The 14489-nt window shown below is 45.7% G+C and overlaps 1 protein-coding gene across 1 annotated transcript in view; it reads left to right on the forward strand.

Annotated features, from left to right (window-relative positions):
- Window positions 1–14489, forward strand: part of MND1 (meiotic nuclear divisions 1) — a 131547-nt gene that overhangs the window by 3885 nt on the left and 113173 nt on the right. The gene's annotated exons all lie outside the window — the stretch shown is intronic.

Raw genomic sequence — 14489 nt, forward strand, 5'->3', positions numbered from 1 at the left:
ACGCTACCTGTTTTACGACGGCTCGCTCTTACAACCAGGAATAAATGCAAGCTGTTGAGGGGTATTCCCTGCTCTGGTGCGCATGTCTATGTTGGGGGAAACTTCCCCGAACATAGACGAACGCATGAGAGCAGGGAATCCCTCTAATCTATGTTCGGGGAAATTTTCCTGATAATAGATAGATTTAAATTTCCCTGAACATAGATTTGAAAGATTGCCTGCTCTGGTGCGTTCGTCTATGTTTGGGGAAGTTTCCCCGAACATAGACAAGTTCACCAGAGCAGGGAACCCCTCAAATCTATGTTTGGTGAAATTTCCAGAGCAGGGAATCCCTTAACTCCTCACTAACCGACCAATTAGTTCTACGACTGGATCGTAGGAACGGAACCCAGTCGGTAAATTATTATTATTATTATTATTATTTTATTATTTATATAGCGCCAACAAATTCCGTAGCGCTGTACAATGGGTGGACTAACAGACACATAATCAGACCACTGGACGTACAGGAACAGAGGGGGTTGAGGGCCCTGCTCAATGATCTTACATGCTAGAGGGAGTGGGGTATAGTGACACAAACGGGTTAAAGTAGGGGAATTAAATAGTTTGTTAGAGAAGGGTTTATTGAGTGCTTGGTAGGTCATTTTTGACCTACCAAGCATGAGGAGTGTCTGTACTTTTGCAGAGGAAAGAGCCAAGCTGTAGGAGTGCAGCATAAATTTATAGTGGAGAAAGTTAGACGCAGAGTGAGACTTTCTCCAGCAACGCTCAGCAATTCTGGAACATTTTTGGAGGTGTTGGGTCTGCTTTGTGTGCCAGGGTTGCAGTTGGGGGCGCTTGCTACGTTTGTGTGTAGGAGGTGCCATGATGTCTAGTTGAGAGGAGAGGGTGGAATTGTAGAAGGAGGTTGCAGTGCTAGGGCAGGTGAGGTTTGAGATAGGTAAAAGGAGAGTTTGGAGGTTGGTGAAGAATTGCTCTAGGTCAAGACAGTGGAGGTTTCTGCGTGACTTATGTGCTGAGGGTTGTGTAATTTGAGTACGGGGTATGCCAATGTCAAAAGTCAGCAAGTGGTGGTCAGATAGAGGAAAAGGAGCATTGGAGAAATTGGAGGCAGTACAGAGATTGGTGAAGACAAGCTCAAGATTGTTTCCCACTATATGGGTTGATGAATTAGACCATTGAGTGCAGGGCCGGACTGGGGATACAAAGCAGCCCTGGAAAAAAAAAATCTATGCCAGCCCCATAAGTCATTGCACCATATATTGTCGCATGTAATATGTAAGGCTATGTCTTGCCACCCCAGATGATTGAGTGTATATATATATATATATATATATATATATATATATATTGCTTTTTCTAATATAAAATATTGGTCCTTTCAGAGTAAAACATTTAATTATACAGTAAGCATACTCACATGCAGACACAGACAATCTCACTGACACACACAAGCTCATTGATACACAGCCTCATAGACAAACAATTTCACTAATATACATAAGCTCATTGACATAAAAACACAAGCTCACTCACTAGCAGGCACACACACACATGCAAGCAAGCTCACTCACTAGCAGGCGCACACACACACAGCTTAATGTAGTGGTTCTGGTGTCTATAGCCTGTCCCTGCAGGCTTTTGAATGTAAACACTGACTTTTCTAGTGACAGACAATCAGACGATCACTAGAGGCGCTTCCTGTGTCAGTGCGGATTGGCTGAGATCATCAAGCTTGATGATCTCAGTCATAGAGGCAGAGACCAGCACAACGTTGGAAAAGAAAAAAAGCTGAGTAAAACACTATTTTTAAAAACACACACAGACACCACGACAGACACACACACACACACCATGACAGACACACACACACACATACACACCATGACAGACACACACACACACACACACACCATGACACAGACAGACACACACAAACCATGACACAGACACACACAGCATGACACAGACAGACACACACACACAGCATGACACAGACAGACACACACACACAGCATGACACACACACACACAGCATGACACAGACACTTGTTGCTACCTGTGTGGGTTGGTGAGCAGACTGATAGGTGTCCTGCGGCCGCATGGAGAGCTTGGATGGCGGCCGCAGGGGAAGCTCTTCTGGCGGACACTGGGGGAGCAGGCTGCTCTGTCTCTGCTCCCCTCCCTCGCGCGCTAGAAATAGACCGGGGCCGGAATATGACGTCATATTCCGGTCCCGGTCTCATTAAGCTGCACGCGAGGGAGGGGGAGCAGAGACAGAACAGCCTGCTCCCCCAGCGGCCGCCAGAAGAGCTTCCCCTGCAGCCGCCATCCAAGCTCTCCATGCGGCCGCAGGACACCCACATGTGACGACGGCCCACCGGGAAATTTCCCGGTTTCCCGGTATTTCCGGCCCTGATTGTGTGAGGCCAAAGGAAGAGATTACAGTGAGCAGACGAGAGGCCTCAGTGCAGTTGAGGTTGTTGATTGGGATATTGAAATACTCAAGTATAAGGGAGTGCTAGAGGAGAGGAAGTGGGGTAGCCAGGAAGAAAAGTGTTCAATGACTAGTCTAGGATGACCGTTTGGAGGAGGGCGATAAATTATGGCTATTCTTAAAGGAGTGGGTTTAAATAGACGGACAGTGTGAACTTCAAAGAAAGTTAAAGATAGGGCAAGTACGATTGGTTAAAAGGTACATTGAGCGGAAAGAAGAATGTATCCTTCTTTACAGTTGATTTGAGGAGTAGTGCTATTAGAGGAGGGCAACCAGGTCTCTGTGAGCGCTAGTAGTGTGAGAGAATTTGAGATGAAAAGGTTGCGTAAAGCTGTTGATTTCAGATTGCTGCAAACAGATTGGGCATTCCAGAGTGCACGCTGAATGTTGGTAAATGGCAGGGTATTGAGATGAGGTTATGTGGTTTCTGGTTGTCATAGTGTGAGCAGAGACGTTTTATAAACTGTTACAAATATAACAGTCTCAAGACACGTAAAGAACTAATGCAAGCTGAAGTGCTTTATATGTGGGAAGTTTTCCTTTAAAAAGCATTATTAGAGCCAGCATGGTTCATATTGGCATCTCTAGGTTTAGGGAACTATTCATTTTAGTCAAAAGGAAGAAGTATCTCGGTGAAGCGCTTATTGTAATAATAGATATGAAAAATCAATAAAAAATCGTGCGGAATGTGATAATATAATAACCCAGTATCCAAAGGTGTACCTTTAAAATGAAATTATTTTTCCAGGGATACAAATATTTCGTTGTATCAACTTAGCTCAAGTTCTTGCGCCTTAGGGTCCGTATAGGCGACCCTTTCCCTCCTTTCTGTCCTGATTTTCTTATAAGCTTGTCCTGGATAGTTGATGTAAAGGAAAGGTATTGTCAGGGTACCTGAGGTCTCTACCTCTGAGAGAGGTAGAGACTTAGAAGTTTATCCGTCCAGAAGGGCTGTTTCCTCCGTTCCTCGCGGTCCTCCCGGTCATTTACACGCCGGCCGCGAGGGATCCACTTCCTTTTGTAACACGACGCCCAGCAGTTGACGTCATGACGCCAACCCGGACCGACCTGTCACTCAATTGTCTGGAGACTAATCAGGACTCGTCGGAGGCGTGTCTACTCTCCTGAGCCAGGGTATTTAACAGTGCTTCTTCCATTTGCTCATTGCCCTGTCGTGGTTCTAGCCTGTCTAGTCACCCAGCGCTCTTGTATTCCAGTTATCCTTTTGGTTCCGACCCGGCTTGTTTGTATTACTCTGCTTATCTCTATTACCCTTTGACCCGGCTTGTTCCTCGCTTACCTGTCTTCTCGTTCCCTCGACCTCGGCTTGTCTTTGACCATTCTCTATATCTCCGTACGTTAGTCCGGCCATTCTAAGGTCCGGTATACGTACCTTTCTACTGTCTGTACTCTGCGTGTTGGATCCCTGTCCCGATCCTGACATTACGACAGGGCCAATGGATCCTGCAAGTACAAACAGTCAGCTTGGTCCTTCCGATCCTAGGTTTGAAGCCATGGAACACAGAATGGATCAGATGGCCCTAGCACTACAGGCGTTATTATCCCGTGCTAATAACCCACCAGAGGAGACGCGTACTACTTCTATTTCCCCTGTGAGTTCAGGCCTAGAGGTAGCCACTGTAGGTGCCTCTTCCCGTATTACCCCACCAGTACGTTATGGTGGTTCACCTGAGAAGTGTTGTGGTTTTTTAAACCAGATCAGTATCCACTTTGAATTACAACCTCGCTCCTACCCTACAGATAGGGCGAAGGTTGGATTTATTATCACCTTACTCATTGAGAGAGCTCTGAGATGGGCCAACCCATTATGGGAGAATTATAACCCGTTAGTATATAATTATAATGCCTTTGTAGCTGCCTTTAGAAGAACTTTTGACCCCCCTGGTAGAAAGGTCAATGCAGCTAGATTACTTTTGCGCCTGAGACAGGAGAACCGAACACTTGTGGATTATGCACTAGAGTTCAGGTCTTTGGCGGCAGAAGTTAAGTGGAATGAGCAGGCTTATATAGATGTATTTTTGAACGGGCTATCAGATGTAATCCTTGAGGAGGTTGCTACTAGAGAGCTTCCTGAAAATTTGGAGGATTTAATTTCGTTCATATCTCGTATTGATGAGCGTTTAAGAGAGAGACAAAACACTCGAGAGAGGAACTTTAGACCTTCCTTTAAATTAGCTCCCGCATTTCAAAGTCCTGATTCCACTACCTCACTGTTTCCTGAACCTATGCAGATAGGCAATACTCGCCTCTCTGAAGAGGAGAGACAGTACAGGAGAAGGGAGGGATTGTGTATGTATTGTGGAGTCAGAGGTCACTTACGCCTGAATTGTCCTAATCGCTCGGGAAACGCCCGCACCTAAGTTTCTCTAGAGGACAGGCCTTGGGTGTTTCTATTTTGTCCTCTACTCATAACTATAAAGATCACAGGCTTCTGCTACCAGTTTCTTTAACTTGGGAGAAGGGAGTACTAAAGACCATGGCTTTGATAGATTCTGGAGCTGCCGAGAATTTTATCGACCAGGCCTTTGCTACTAAACACACTATCCCATCCCAGTTAAGGGATACACCCTTGGCCGTTGAGGCCATAGATGGTAGACCTTTACTTGAGCCTGTTATCTTTCGTGAAACCATACCCGTTAACTTAACTGTTGGTATCTTACACGAGGAAAACTTATCGCTTATGCTTATTTCGTCCCCTTCTGTTCCCATAGTCCTGGGTTACCCATGGTTAAAGAGACATAACCCTATTATTGATTGGGAGTTAGGGGAGATACTCTCATGGGGCCAGGGCTGCCAGGAGAAGTGTTTACGAAGGGTTTCTCCATTGGGGGTAATTAACACACCAGGTAGTTCTACCCAGTCTACAGATTTACAGATACCGCCTCTGTACCTGGATTTAAAAGCAGTATTCGACAAAAGGAATGCTGATACTCTACCCCCACACAGGACTTTTGACTGTAAAATTAATCTGCTACCTGGTACCATGCCTCCGAGGGGTAATGTATATCCTCTATCCACCAAAGAGAATTCTGTTCTAGAGGAGTATATTCGGGAGAATCTAGACAAAGGATTCATTAGGAGATCTTCTTCTCCTGCCGGGGCTGGTTTTTTTTTTTGTTAAAAAGAAGGATGGTTCCCTAAGACCTTGCATTGATTACCGAGGTTTGAATAAAATAACCATCAGAAATGCCTATCCGATCCCCTTGATTACCGAGCTGTTTGATCGCCTAAAGGGCTCTAAAATTTTCACCAAGTTGGATCTCAGAGGGGCATATAACTTGGTGAGAATCCAGCAAGGACACGAGTGGATGACAGCGTTCAATACCCGTTATGGGCATTATGAATACACGGTCATGCCTTTTGGTCTTTGTAACGCACCGGCAGTATTTCAGGATTTGATTAATGAAGTTCTCAGGGAATTTCAACATGATTGTGTTATTGTGTACCTGGACGACATACTCATACACTCTAGAGAGATTGAGACCCACCACAGACAAGTCAGAAAGGTATTACACAAACTTCTTCAACATGGGTTATACTGCAAATTGGAGAAATGTAGTTTTGACCAGTCTCAGATAGACTTTCTTGGTTACGTGATTTCTGGGGAAGGCTTTAAGATGGATCCCGACAAACTCCAGTCTATTTTAGATTGGCCATTGCCTATGGGACTCAAGGCTATTCAGAGGTTTATTGGTTTCTCCAATTATTATAGGCGCTTCATTAAGGGATACTCTTCTATTATTGCGCCTATTACCAATATGACCAGACAGGGGGCTGACACTAAGACTTGGTCTACTGAAGCTCTCGTTGCTTTCAAGATTCTCAAGGAACTTTTTGCCTCTGCCCCAATTTTAGTCCACCCTGATATGACTCTGCCGTTCCTACTCGAGGTCGATGCCTCTGAGACAGGCGTAGGTGCTGTTCTGTCACAAAGGTTGGGTGTGGACAAACCACTACACCCTTGTGTTTTTTTTTCCAAGAAACTGTCTGGCCCTGAGAGCAGGTATGACATCGGTGATAGGGAATTATTAGCGGTCATTATGGCTTTAAAGGAGTGGAGACATTTATTGGAGGGGACCTTACATCCTGTTACCATTTTAACGGATCACAAGAACTTGTCCTATATTGGGGAGGCCAAGCGACTGTCCGCCAGACAAGCTCGTTGGTCCTTATTCCTGACTCACTTCAATTATGTGCTTACTTATAGACCTGGTTCTAAGAACTCTAAAGCCGATGCTTTGTCTCGCCAATATGAACCCTCTACTATAGCTGAACCTGTTCTTTCCTCTATAGTTCCGAAATGCAATATTATCGCTAACACGAATCTCAGGATTCACTCTCCGTTACTTGCCGAGATCTTAAAGTTGCAACATCTAGCCCCTAAACAGACTCCCGGGGATCGACATTTCGTTCCTCCTGCTCTTCAACTGGAACTGTTACAATGTTTCCACAACAGCAAGGTGGCTGGACACCCTGGCATTCGCAAGACGTGCGCTTTGATCTCCAAAGACTTCTGGTGGCCTGCTTTACGTAGGGATATCAAAGATTTCATCGGTGCGTGTGAGGTTTGTACCAAGACCAAGCAACCTCATACGCTTCCATGTGGATTTCTGCATCCCTTAGAGGTTCCAGAGAAGCCCTGGTCCTGCTTGGCTATGGACTTTATTGTCGATTTACCTATATCTAAAAAACAGACTGTTATCCTCACCGTGGTTGACAGATTCACCAAGATGGCTCACTTCGTTCCTCTGCCTAAACTTCCATCTTCTCCCGAGTTGGCAGAGATATTCGCAAGGGAGATTTTTCGTTTACATGGGATACCTTCCCAAATTGTATCGGACAGAGGTTCCCAATTTGTTTCTCGTTTTTGGAGATCCTTCTGCTCTCAACTGGGTATCAAATTGAATTTCTCTTCCGCCTATCATCCTCAGTCTAACGGAGCTGCTGAACGCACCAACCAAAAGATTGAACAATATTTACGTCGTTTTGTTTCCGAACACCAGGACGATTGGGTCGGTTTGATTCCTTGGGCGGAGTTCGCGCACAACAATCTCGTTTGCGATTCTACTCATTCAAGCCCCTTCTTCATAAATTATGGCTTTCATCCATCCATTCTTCCCTCGGTTTCTCCTTCCCAAGGGGTACCGTCGGTTGATGTTCATGTTGCCAATTTGAGGAAGTTGTGGGATCAGACTCGACAAATTCTTCTGCACAATTCTATGCTGGTTAAGAAACACGCTGATAAACGTAGAAGGTCGGCTCCGGTTTTTGTTCCAGGCGATAGAGTATGGCTAAGTACTAGAAACATTCGTTTAAAAGTACCTTCCATGAAGTTCGCTCCTCGTTATATTGGACCTTACAGGGTTCTGACTAGAATTAACCCAGTTGCGTATCGTCTAGCTCTCCCATCTGCCTTACGCATCCCTAACTCCTTTCATGTTTCATTGCTGAAACCGCTAGTCTGCAACAGATTTTCCTCCGCGGTATCCTCTCCTCGCTCTGTTCAGGTGGAGGGTCAGGAGGAGTATGAGGTCAACTCTATCATCGATTCTCGAATATCCCGGGGGAGAGTACAATATCTGGTCGACTGGAAAGGATATGGTCCTGAGGAGAGGAGTTGAGTACCTCAAGAGGATGTTCATGCTCCTCGCCTCCGCAGGGCGTTTCACTCCCGCTTCCCATCTCGTCCCGGTTCCTTCCGCCCGGTGGGCGTATCTGAGAGGGGGGGTACTGTCAGGGTACCTGAGGTCTCTACCTCTGAGAGAGGTAGAGACTTAGAAGTTTATCCGTCCAGAAGGGCTGTTTCCTCCGTTCCTCGCGGTCCTCCCGGTCATTTACACGCCGGCCGCGAGGGATCCACTTCCTTTTGTAACACGACGCCCAGCAGTCGACGTCATGACGCCAACCCGGACCGACCTGTCACTCAATTGTCTGGAGACTAATCAGGACTCGTCGGAGGCGTGTCTACTCTCCTGAGCCAGGGTATTTAACAGTGCTTCTTCCATTTGCTCATTGCCCTGTCGTGGTTCTAGCCTGTCTAGTCACCCAGCGCTCTTGTATTCCAGTTATCCTTTTGGTTCCGACCCGGCTTGTTTGTATTACTCTGCTTATCTCTATTACCCTTTGACCCGGCTTGTTCCTCGCTTACCTGTCTTCTCGTTCCCTCGACCTCGGCTTGTCTTTGACCATTCTCTATATCTCCGTACGTTAGTCCGGCCATTCTAAGGTCCGGTATACGTACCTTTCTACTGTCTGTACTCTGTGTGTTGGATCCCTGTCCCGATCCTGACAGGTATATAGTGCAATATAGTTTGTATAAAGGGTGAATTATAAAAATGTGTGTTTTTTTTTTTATTTTTTATTATCATAAAAACCGGATATGCCAAAACCGGAAGTGACGTATCTGCACTAAACCCGGAAGTAAACAGATCAATAGGAGGCTTAAAACACAGGGTATCTCTGTTTCTATGGAGATTACCCGCGAAAACTAAAGCCTATACACCTGAATTCTGCAATCAAAAGGGCTATTTAAAGCAGGAAGTGGTCCCTAGAGCTGACACAGAACTTTTTTCCAGCTGAGAAAGCCATAATATAAGTATAATTTTATCCGAAATGACAGTAATTTTCTTTTCTTGCAAGCACCCATAACAGTATTGGATACAAGTGACAAAGTAAGCAGACAAGGGTAGTGTTCTTGTTGTAAACATTTGTAGACACAGTCACAATGTATCCAAGAATGGTTGAAGATGCATTTCTCTGCTAACCTTGCCATTATTTATCATCCCCCCGGTTCCCCTCTCCTCTTCCTTGACCACTTTGCTTCCTGGCTACCCTATTTCCTGTCTTCTAATATTCCATCCCTAATTCTTGAGAACTTCAATATTCCCATTAACCCACCTTTAACCTCATCAGCCTCCAAACTACTTTCATTTATTTCCTCTCTCAGGCTATCGCAGTAGGCTAATTCTCTCACCCATGTAGCTGGAAATACCCTCAACCTCTTCTTCTGCTATGCATGTACAGTATATAATATTATATACACTCCATTTCCTCTCTCTGATCTCCACCTCTTATTGTTTGCTCTCAAGTACCCCCTCACCCAACAACCTTAGCCTAACCCCCCTCAACTCAGGAGGAGCCTTATTTCTATAAACCTCCAGCAGCTGTCAGCTGATATTGATTCACAACTGCTATCCATCCTTCCCTCTCCTGTCCGTCACTGGCCATCTCCACATATAACACTAGCCTTGAACGCTGCAGCCCCGCTCCAAACAAGCACCTCAAGGAGGACACGCCCCCAACGTGGCATACTGAATCAACACGCTACCTGCAAAGATGCTCCCGTTGTGCTGAACGCTTCTGGAGGAAGTCTCACACCCAGTCAGACTTTCTCCATTATAGATTCAGATTGTGTTCATACAGCGCAGCCCTTGCCCTCACCAAACAGTCATACTTTTCCTCTCTCATTAGTTCATGCTCCTGCAATCCCAGGCGTCTCTTTGACACCTTTAATTCTCTTCTTCGCCCTGCTGTGGCCATCCCCCAAACGAACCTTACTGCCGATAGCTTTGCATGTTACTTACCGACAAAATTGAACAGCCAAGGAAAGAATTCTCCCCTCCTTGCCGTTCTCTTTCTCAACCACAAGTAGATCATGCCTTTCCTACCCTTCAGACTTTCTCCCCAGCTACTGAACTGAACTTGCCCGCTTGATCCTGTCCCATCTCACCTTATCAGATCTCTCTCCACTTGTCTGGTGCCTTCCTTAATGCACATCTTCAACTGCTCTCTCTCTCTTCTGGCATAGTCCCTGCTGACCTTAAACATGCCACTGTAGTACGTATCCTGAAAAAAAATCTCTTGACCCCTCCTCCCCCTCTAACTATCGTCGTATATCCCTGCTCCCTTTTTCCTCAAAGATTCTGGAAAGACTTGTCTTTACCCGTGTATCTCACTTCCTCAATTCCAACTCTCTCCTCCGTCTTCAAACTGGCTTCTGCCCTCTCCACTCTACTGAGACTGTGCTTATCAAAGTTACTAACGACCTAATCGCAGATAAATCCAAAGGCCACTACTCCATACTAATTCTTCTTGACCTCTCTGCTGCTTTGACACTGTTGATCATGCTCTCCTTCTTCAAACTCTTTAATCACTCAGTCTCTGTGACTCTGTCCTCTCTAGGTTTTCCTCTTATCTCTCCCAACGCTCATTCAGTGTCTCCCTCTTATCTCTCCCAATGCCCATTCAGTGTCTCCTTTTCTAATGATACCTGCTCCCCTCGTCCTGTCTCGGTTGGAGTCCCCCCAAGGCTCTGTCCTTGGTCCCCTTCTATTTTCTCTGTATACTGCCTCTCTTGCCAAACTTATTGCTTCTTTTGGATTCCACTACCACCTGTACGCCGATGACACCCAGATATATCTCTCCTCCCCGGACCTCTCTCCTGCCGTCCTGCAACGTGTCACTGCGTGCCTGTGACGAGACCAATCTCACCACATTGCATTGGAGGAGCCTGGTTGCCCGCCTGTTGCCTCTGGACTATGGCCCCATGTTAAAAAGCTTGATTTTCCCCTGCAAAGACACGAAAGCCGGGTCATTCTGTGCTTGCCCTGTTTGAGTGGTGATACCCCAGATAGCTATGCCATGGATCCCATTCGTATAATGAAAGACTATGGGAAAGACTTTGGCTCCATGATAATTGAACTGTATGTGTGTGATCTGAGCGCCATTCAGTAATAATGTGTGCTCAGATCTGAGCTATCTGGGGGTATGTTCAATGTGCCTGTTTTATGCAATGGCTGCACAGTTATATATTTTTATGTATTTTATTGTCTTTTGCTGCCATGTGTTTAATGGAGTTTTGCCTCTGTCCTTGGATATAATTGAATTACTTCCCAATTATCTCCAGGATAGAAGACTCTGGAACTGGTTTTGGGCAGAAAAGCCATGCTTCATTTGGTCACAAAGGACTTCCATCTATCTTTTGAACCAATGGACCAATTTGGATGATTTTGACATATGTTTGTATATGTTTATATTTGGAGTATGCTGATTCTAAAACGTAAGTTTTATGTGAATGTGATGCATAATTTTAAAGATATGAATAATGTGGAAAAACTGTATTTCTCTGCTTGTGATAATTACATTACCCATTGTGTAAGGTAATTGTATCACAGGCAGAGGGGAGGATTTTGTGTGGGAGTGTCTGAGTGTATTGTACGTGTTTATTGGTTGTTTTCCAAAACCCTGTGGGTGGTACTAATGTGTATATAAGAACAATAAACCCACAGCTCTGTCTGTTCACTGCTTGACCCTCAACAGGGAGCCCCTCTTGTTCTTGGGGGGATTTACTGTGTGCTGTTCCAGTTTGACTGCTAGGAGTGTAAACCTATTTGTATGGTTTTTCCTATTTGACAATCGTGTGGTTCCGGTTCAGCTGTTTACGGCATTCATATGCTTCTCTGGTTCGGTGGATTGGTGTCTACAGTAGCTGTGCCTGTGTCTCTGGAAGGGAAGATCTACTAAACGGCGGTTTAACCCTCTATGCCCGGGGTGCCATTAAAGTGCCTTTCTTCCATCTCTGACTGGATGTCCTCCCGCTTTCTGAAACTCAATCTCTCTAAAACTGAGCTCCTTGTCATTCCTCCTCCTAATACTGATCCTCCTCTTTTGCGTCAAGTTAGTGGTATTCACATAAGTCCATCCTTGCAAGCACGCTGGCGTCATACTTTATTCTGGCCTCACCTTTGAGCCTCACTTGCTGGACTTCTCGTGGGCGGCTTCCTTCCTATGGAATAGCCTGCCTACCACCATCAGACTCTCCCCTAGTCTTCAATTGTTTAAGAGGTGCCTTAAAACCCATCTCTTTAGGAAAGCTTATGGCCTCTCAGAGTAACCTCTACCTCACTTACCTGTCTCTTGCTCTATCCAAAAGGGCAGCACTCTACTCTCTCCTCCAGCTCTACTTCACTCCCACCTTATTTGATTGCGATTTCCTGTCCTATTGTGTTTTACACCCCATCTCCTGTAGAATGTAAGCTCGTTTGAGCAGGGTCCTCTTCAGCCTATCGTTCCTGTAAGTTTTCTTGTAATTGTCTTTATTTATAGTTTAATCCCTCCTCTCATAATGTCACGGCTTACCTTAATTGGGAGTCCGGTAGGCAGAGATTTATGCTCACCCTTGCAATTAAACACAGGTCACGCTGGTCAGGTAAGACTTCTCCTGGCCTGTGAATCTGTGCACGGGGGCTGTGCAGGATATTGCTCCAAGTCGCGGTTCAAGTAAGGACACAAGCAGGAGAATCGTCAAGGATAAGCCAAAGTCAGAGGATGCCAGAAGTCAGGATACACGGTAAGAAAGCCACGGACTGGAGAACACTGGAATCACGAATACTAACACAGCAACCAGAGTCAATGAACTGACATTGCCCTAAGGGAGAGGCAGTGTGTTATACCTGTCTAATTAGGCATCTGCTTCAGGTGGGCTGAGATCATAGGAGCAGCCACAGGTAATGTCCAGGCCCCGGTGCTGGAGACAAGGTGAGAATAATCAAGAACTGGAGTGTGGCTCTGAGGCAAAACTGCAGGACTACGGCACAGAAGATCCACAGTTCAAATCCCCTGTTGGGCACTTCTGGGGTGACCACGTCTGGCCGTTTGGATGTCACGGTGAGAGCTGTGACACATAATATTGTAAAGCACTATGGAATCTGTTGATGCTATATAAATGGCAATAATAATTTGAAGCAAAAGAGACCGTGCAATTCTCTTTTCCTTAGGTTCTTTCAGTAATATGAGTGTGGCTGAATTAAATACAGTAGCTGCAAGATAATAATGAAAAAATATATAATGGTTAACAAATAGGTTTGCTATTTGTAACCTTTGGGCACTTATAATATTAAATCATTAAAACATATACACTGCAATGCTCAAAAGAATATTAGCTAGGCACGAATATGGATGATGTTTCGCCAATGCTGCAATTAGTCAGCTTCAGAATGTCCAGCATCATGCCGAACTCCCTGTCTTCTCCGGTTCCCTCAACTCCATCATGCCATATAGCAAAACCCACTCCTGATCTGCTCCACTATCCGCAACCTCGATCCCAGGCCTTAACGAGGGCCAAAGCCCCATGTCCAATAATTTCCCAACTCCGTGTAGTAGGATCTTGGGCCCGCGGGACTATCGGAATCCGACACGGCGTGCTGGATACAACTTTGCTTAGGTCATCAGGCTGGAGGGGGAACGCGGGGTTGCAGTGACAGCTTGGGTCTCCGTGTCAGCAAGGCGGGGTCGTGTCTTGAGGTCGGCTGCTTAATCTGTGCCAGAATGCTTGGCAGATCGCCTCGAATCTGGTCTCAAAGGCTGCTCTCCACATCTGGCCTGTGTTGCAAGAACCTAGCTTGGCAGCCATATTTGACCATGTGGTCTCCAAAGTCGCAGTGGTGGAGTCAAGGATGCAGGTAAACCCAGTAGTGGACTGGGGAGGGGTGACAGGGCTGTGAGGGATCTGCTACAAAACACGCAACATGAGCCAGGAGGTCGGCCGCCACTCCCAGCTACTAGAACGCAGGCTTCAGTAGGCCTCAGATGCAGACAAGGTAAGTACCTGTCTGGGCACCACCATCCAAGCTTAGTATGTTGCAGCTGGCAAAGTTACACTGGTCCACAAGTGGCAGAGGACCACTTTCAAGCTTAATTGAGTAGAGATTTACTCAGTTTTATCGCAGGTAGGCATGAGCTTCATTAAAATACGTCCGGCCACCATTGATGTCAGGCCCCGGCCCCCATTACTGTTATATATTAAAGGTTGCTATAGGTTGTTTTGAAATTCCTTTTCTTTAAGAAATATATGATTTAACTCTTCTTATTGAATTATTCAAACTTTTTAATGTTAAACTCCAGCAGCTGTCTGGATGACAGACACTAGAGGTATGGTGAGGTGAGCTTTGGGAATTGCAAAATGTAAACAGTT

The sequence above is a fragment of the Pelobates fuscus genome, chromosome 6, assembly GCF_036172605.1.
Source record: "Pelobates fuscus isolate aPelFus1 chromosome 6, aPelFus1.pri, whole genome shotgun sequence".
NCBI lineage: Eukaryota > Metazoa > Chordata > Amphibia > Anura > Pelobatidae > Pelobates > Pelobates fuscus.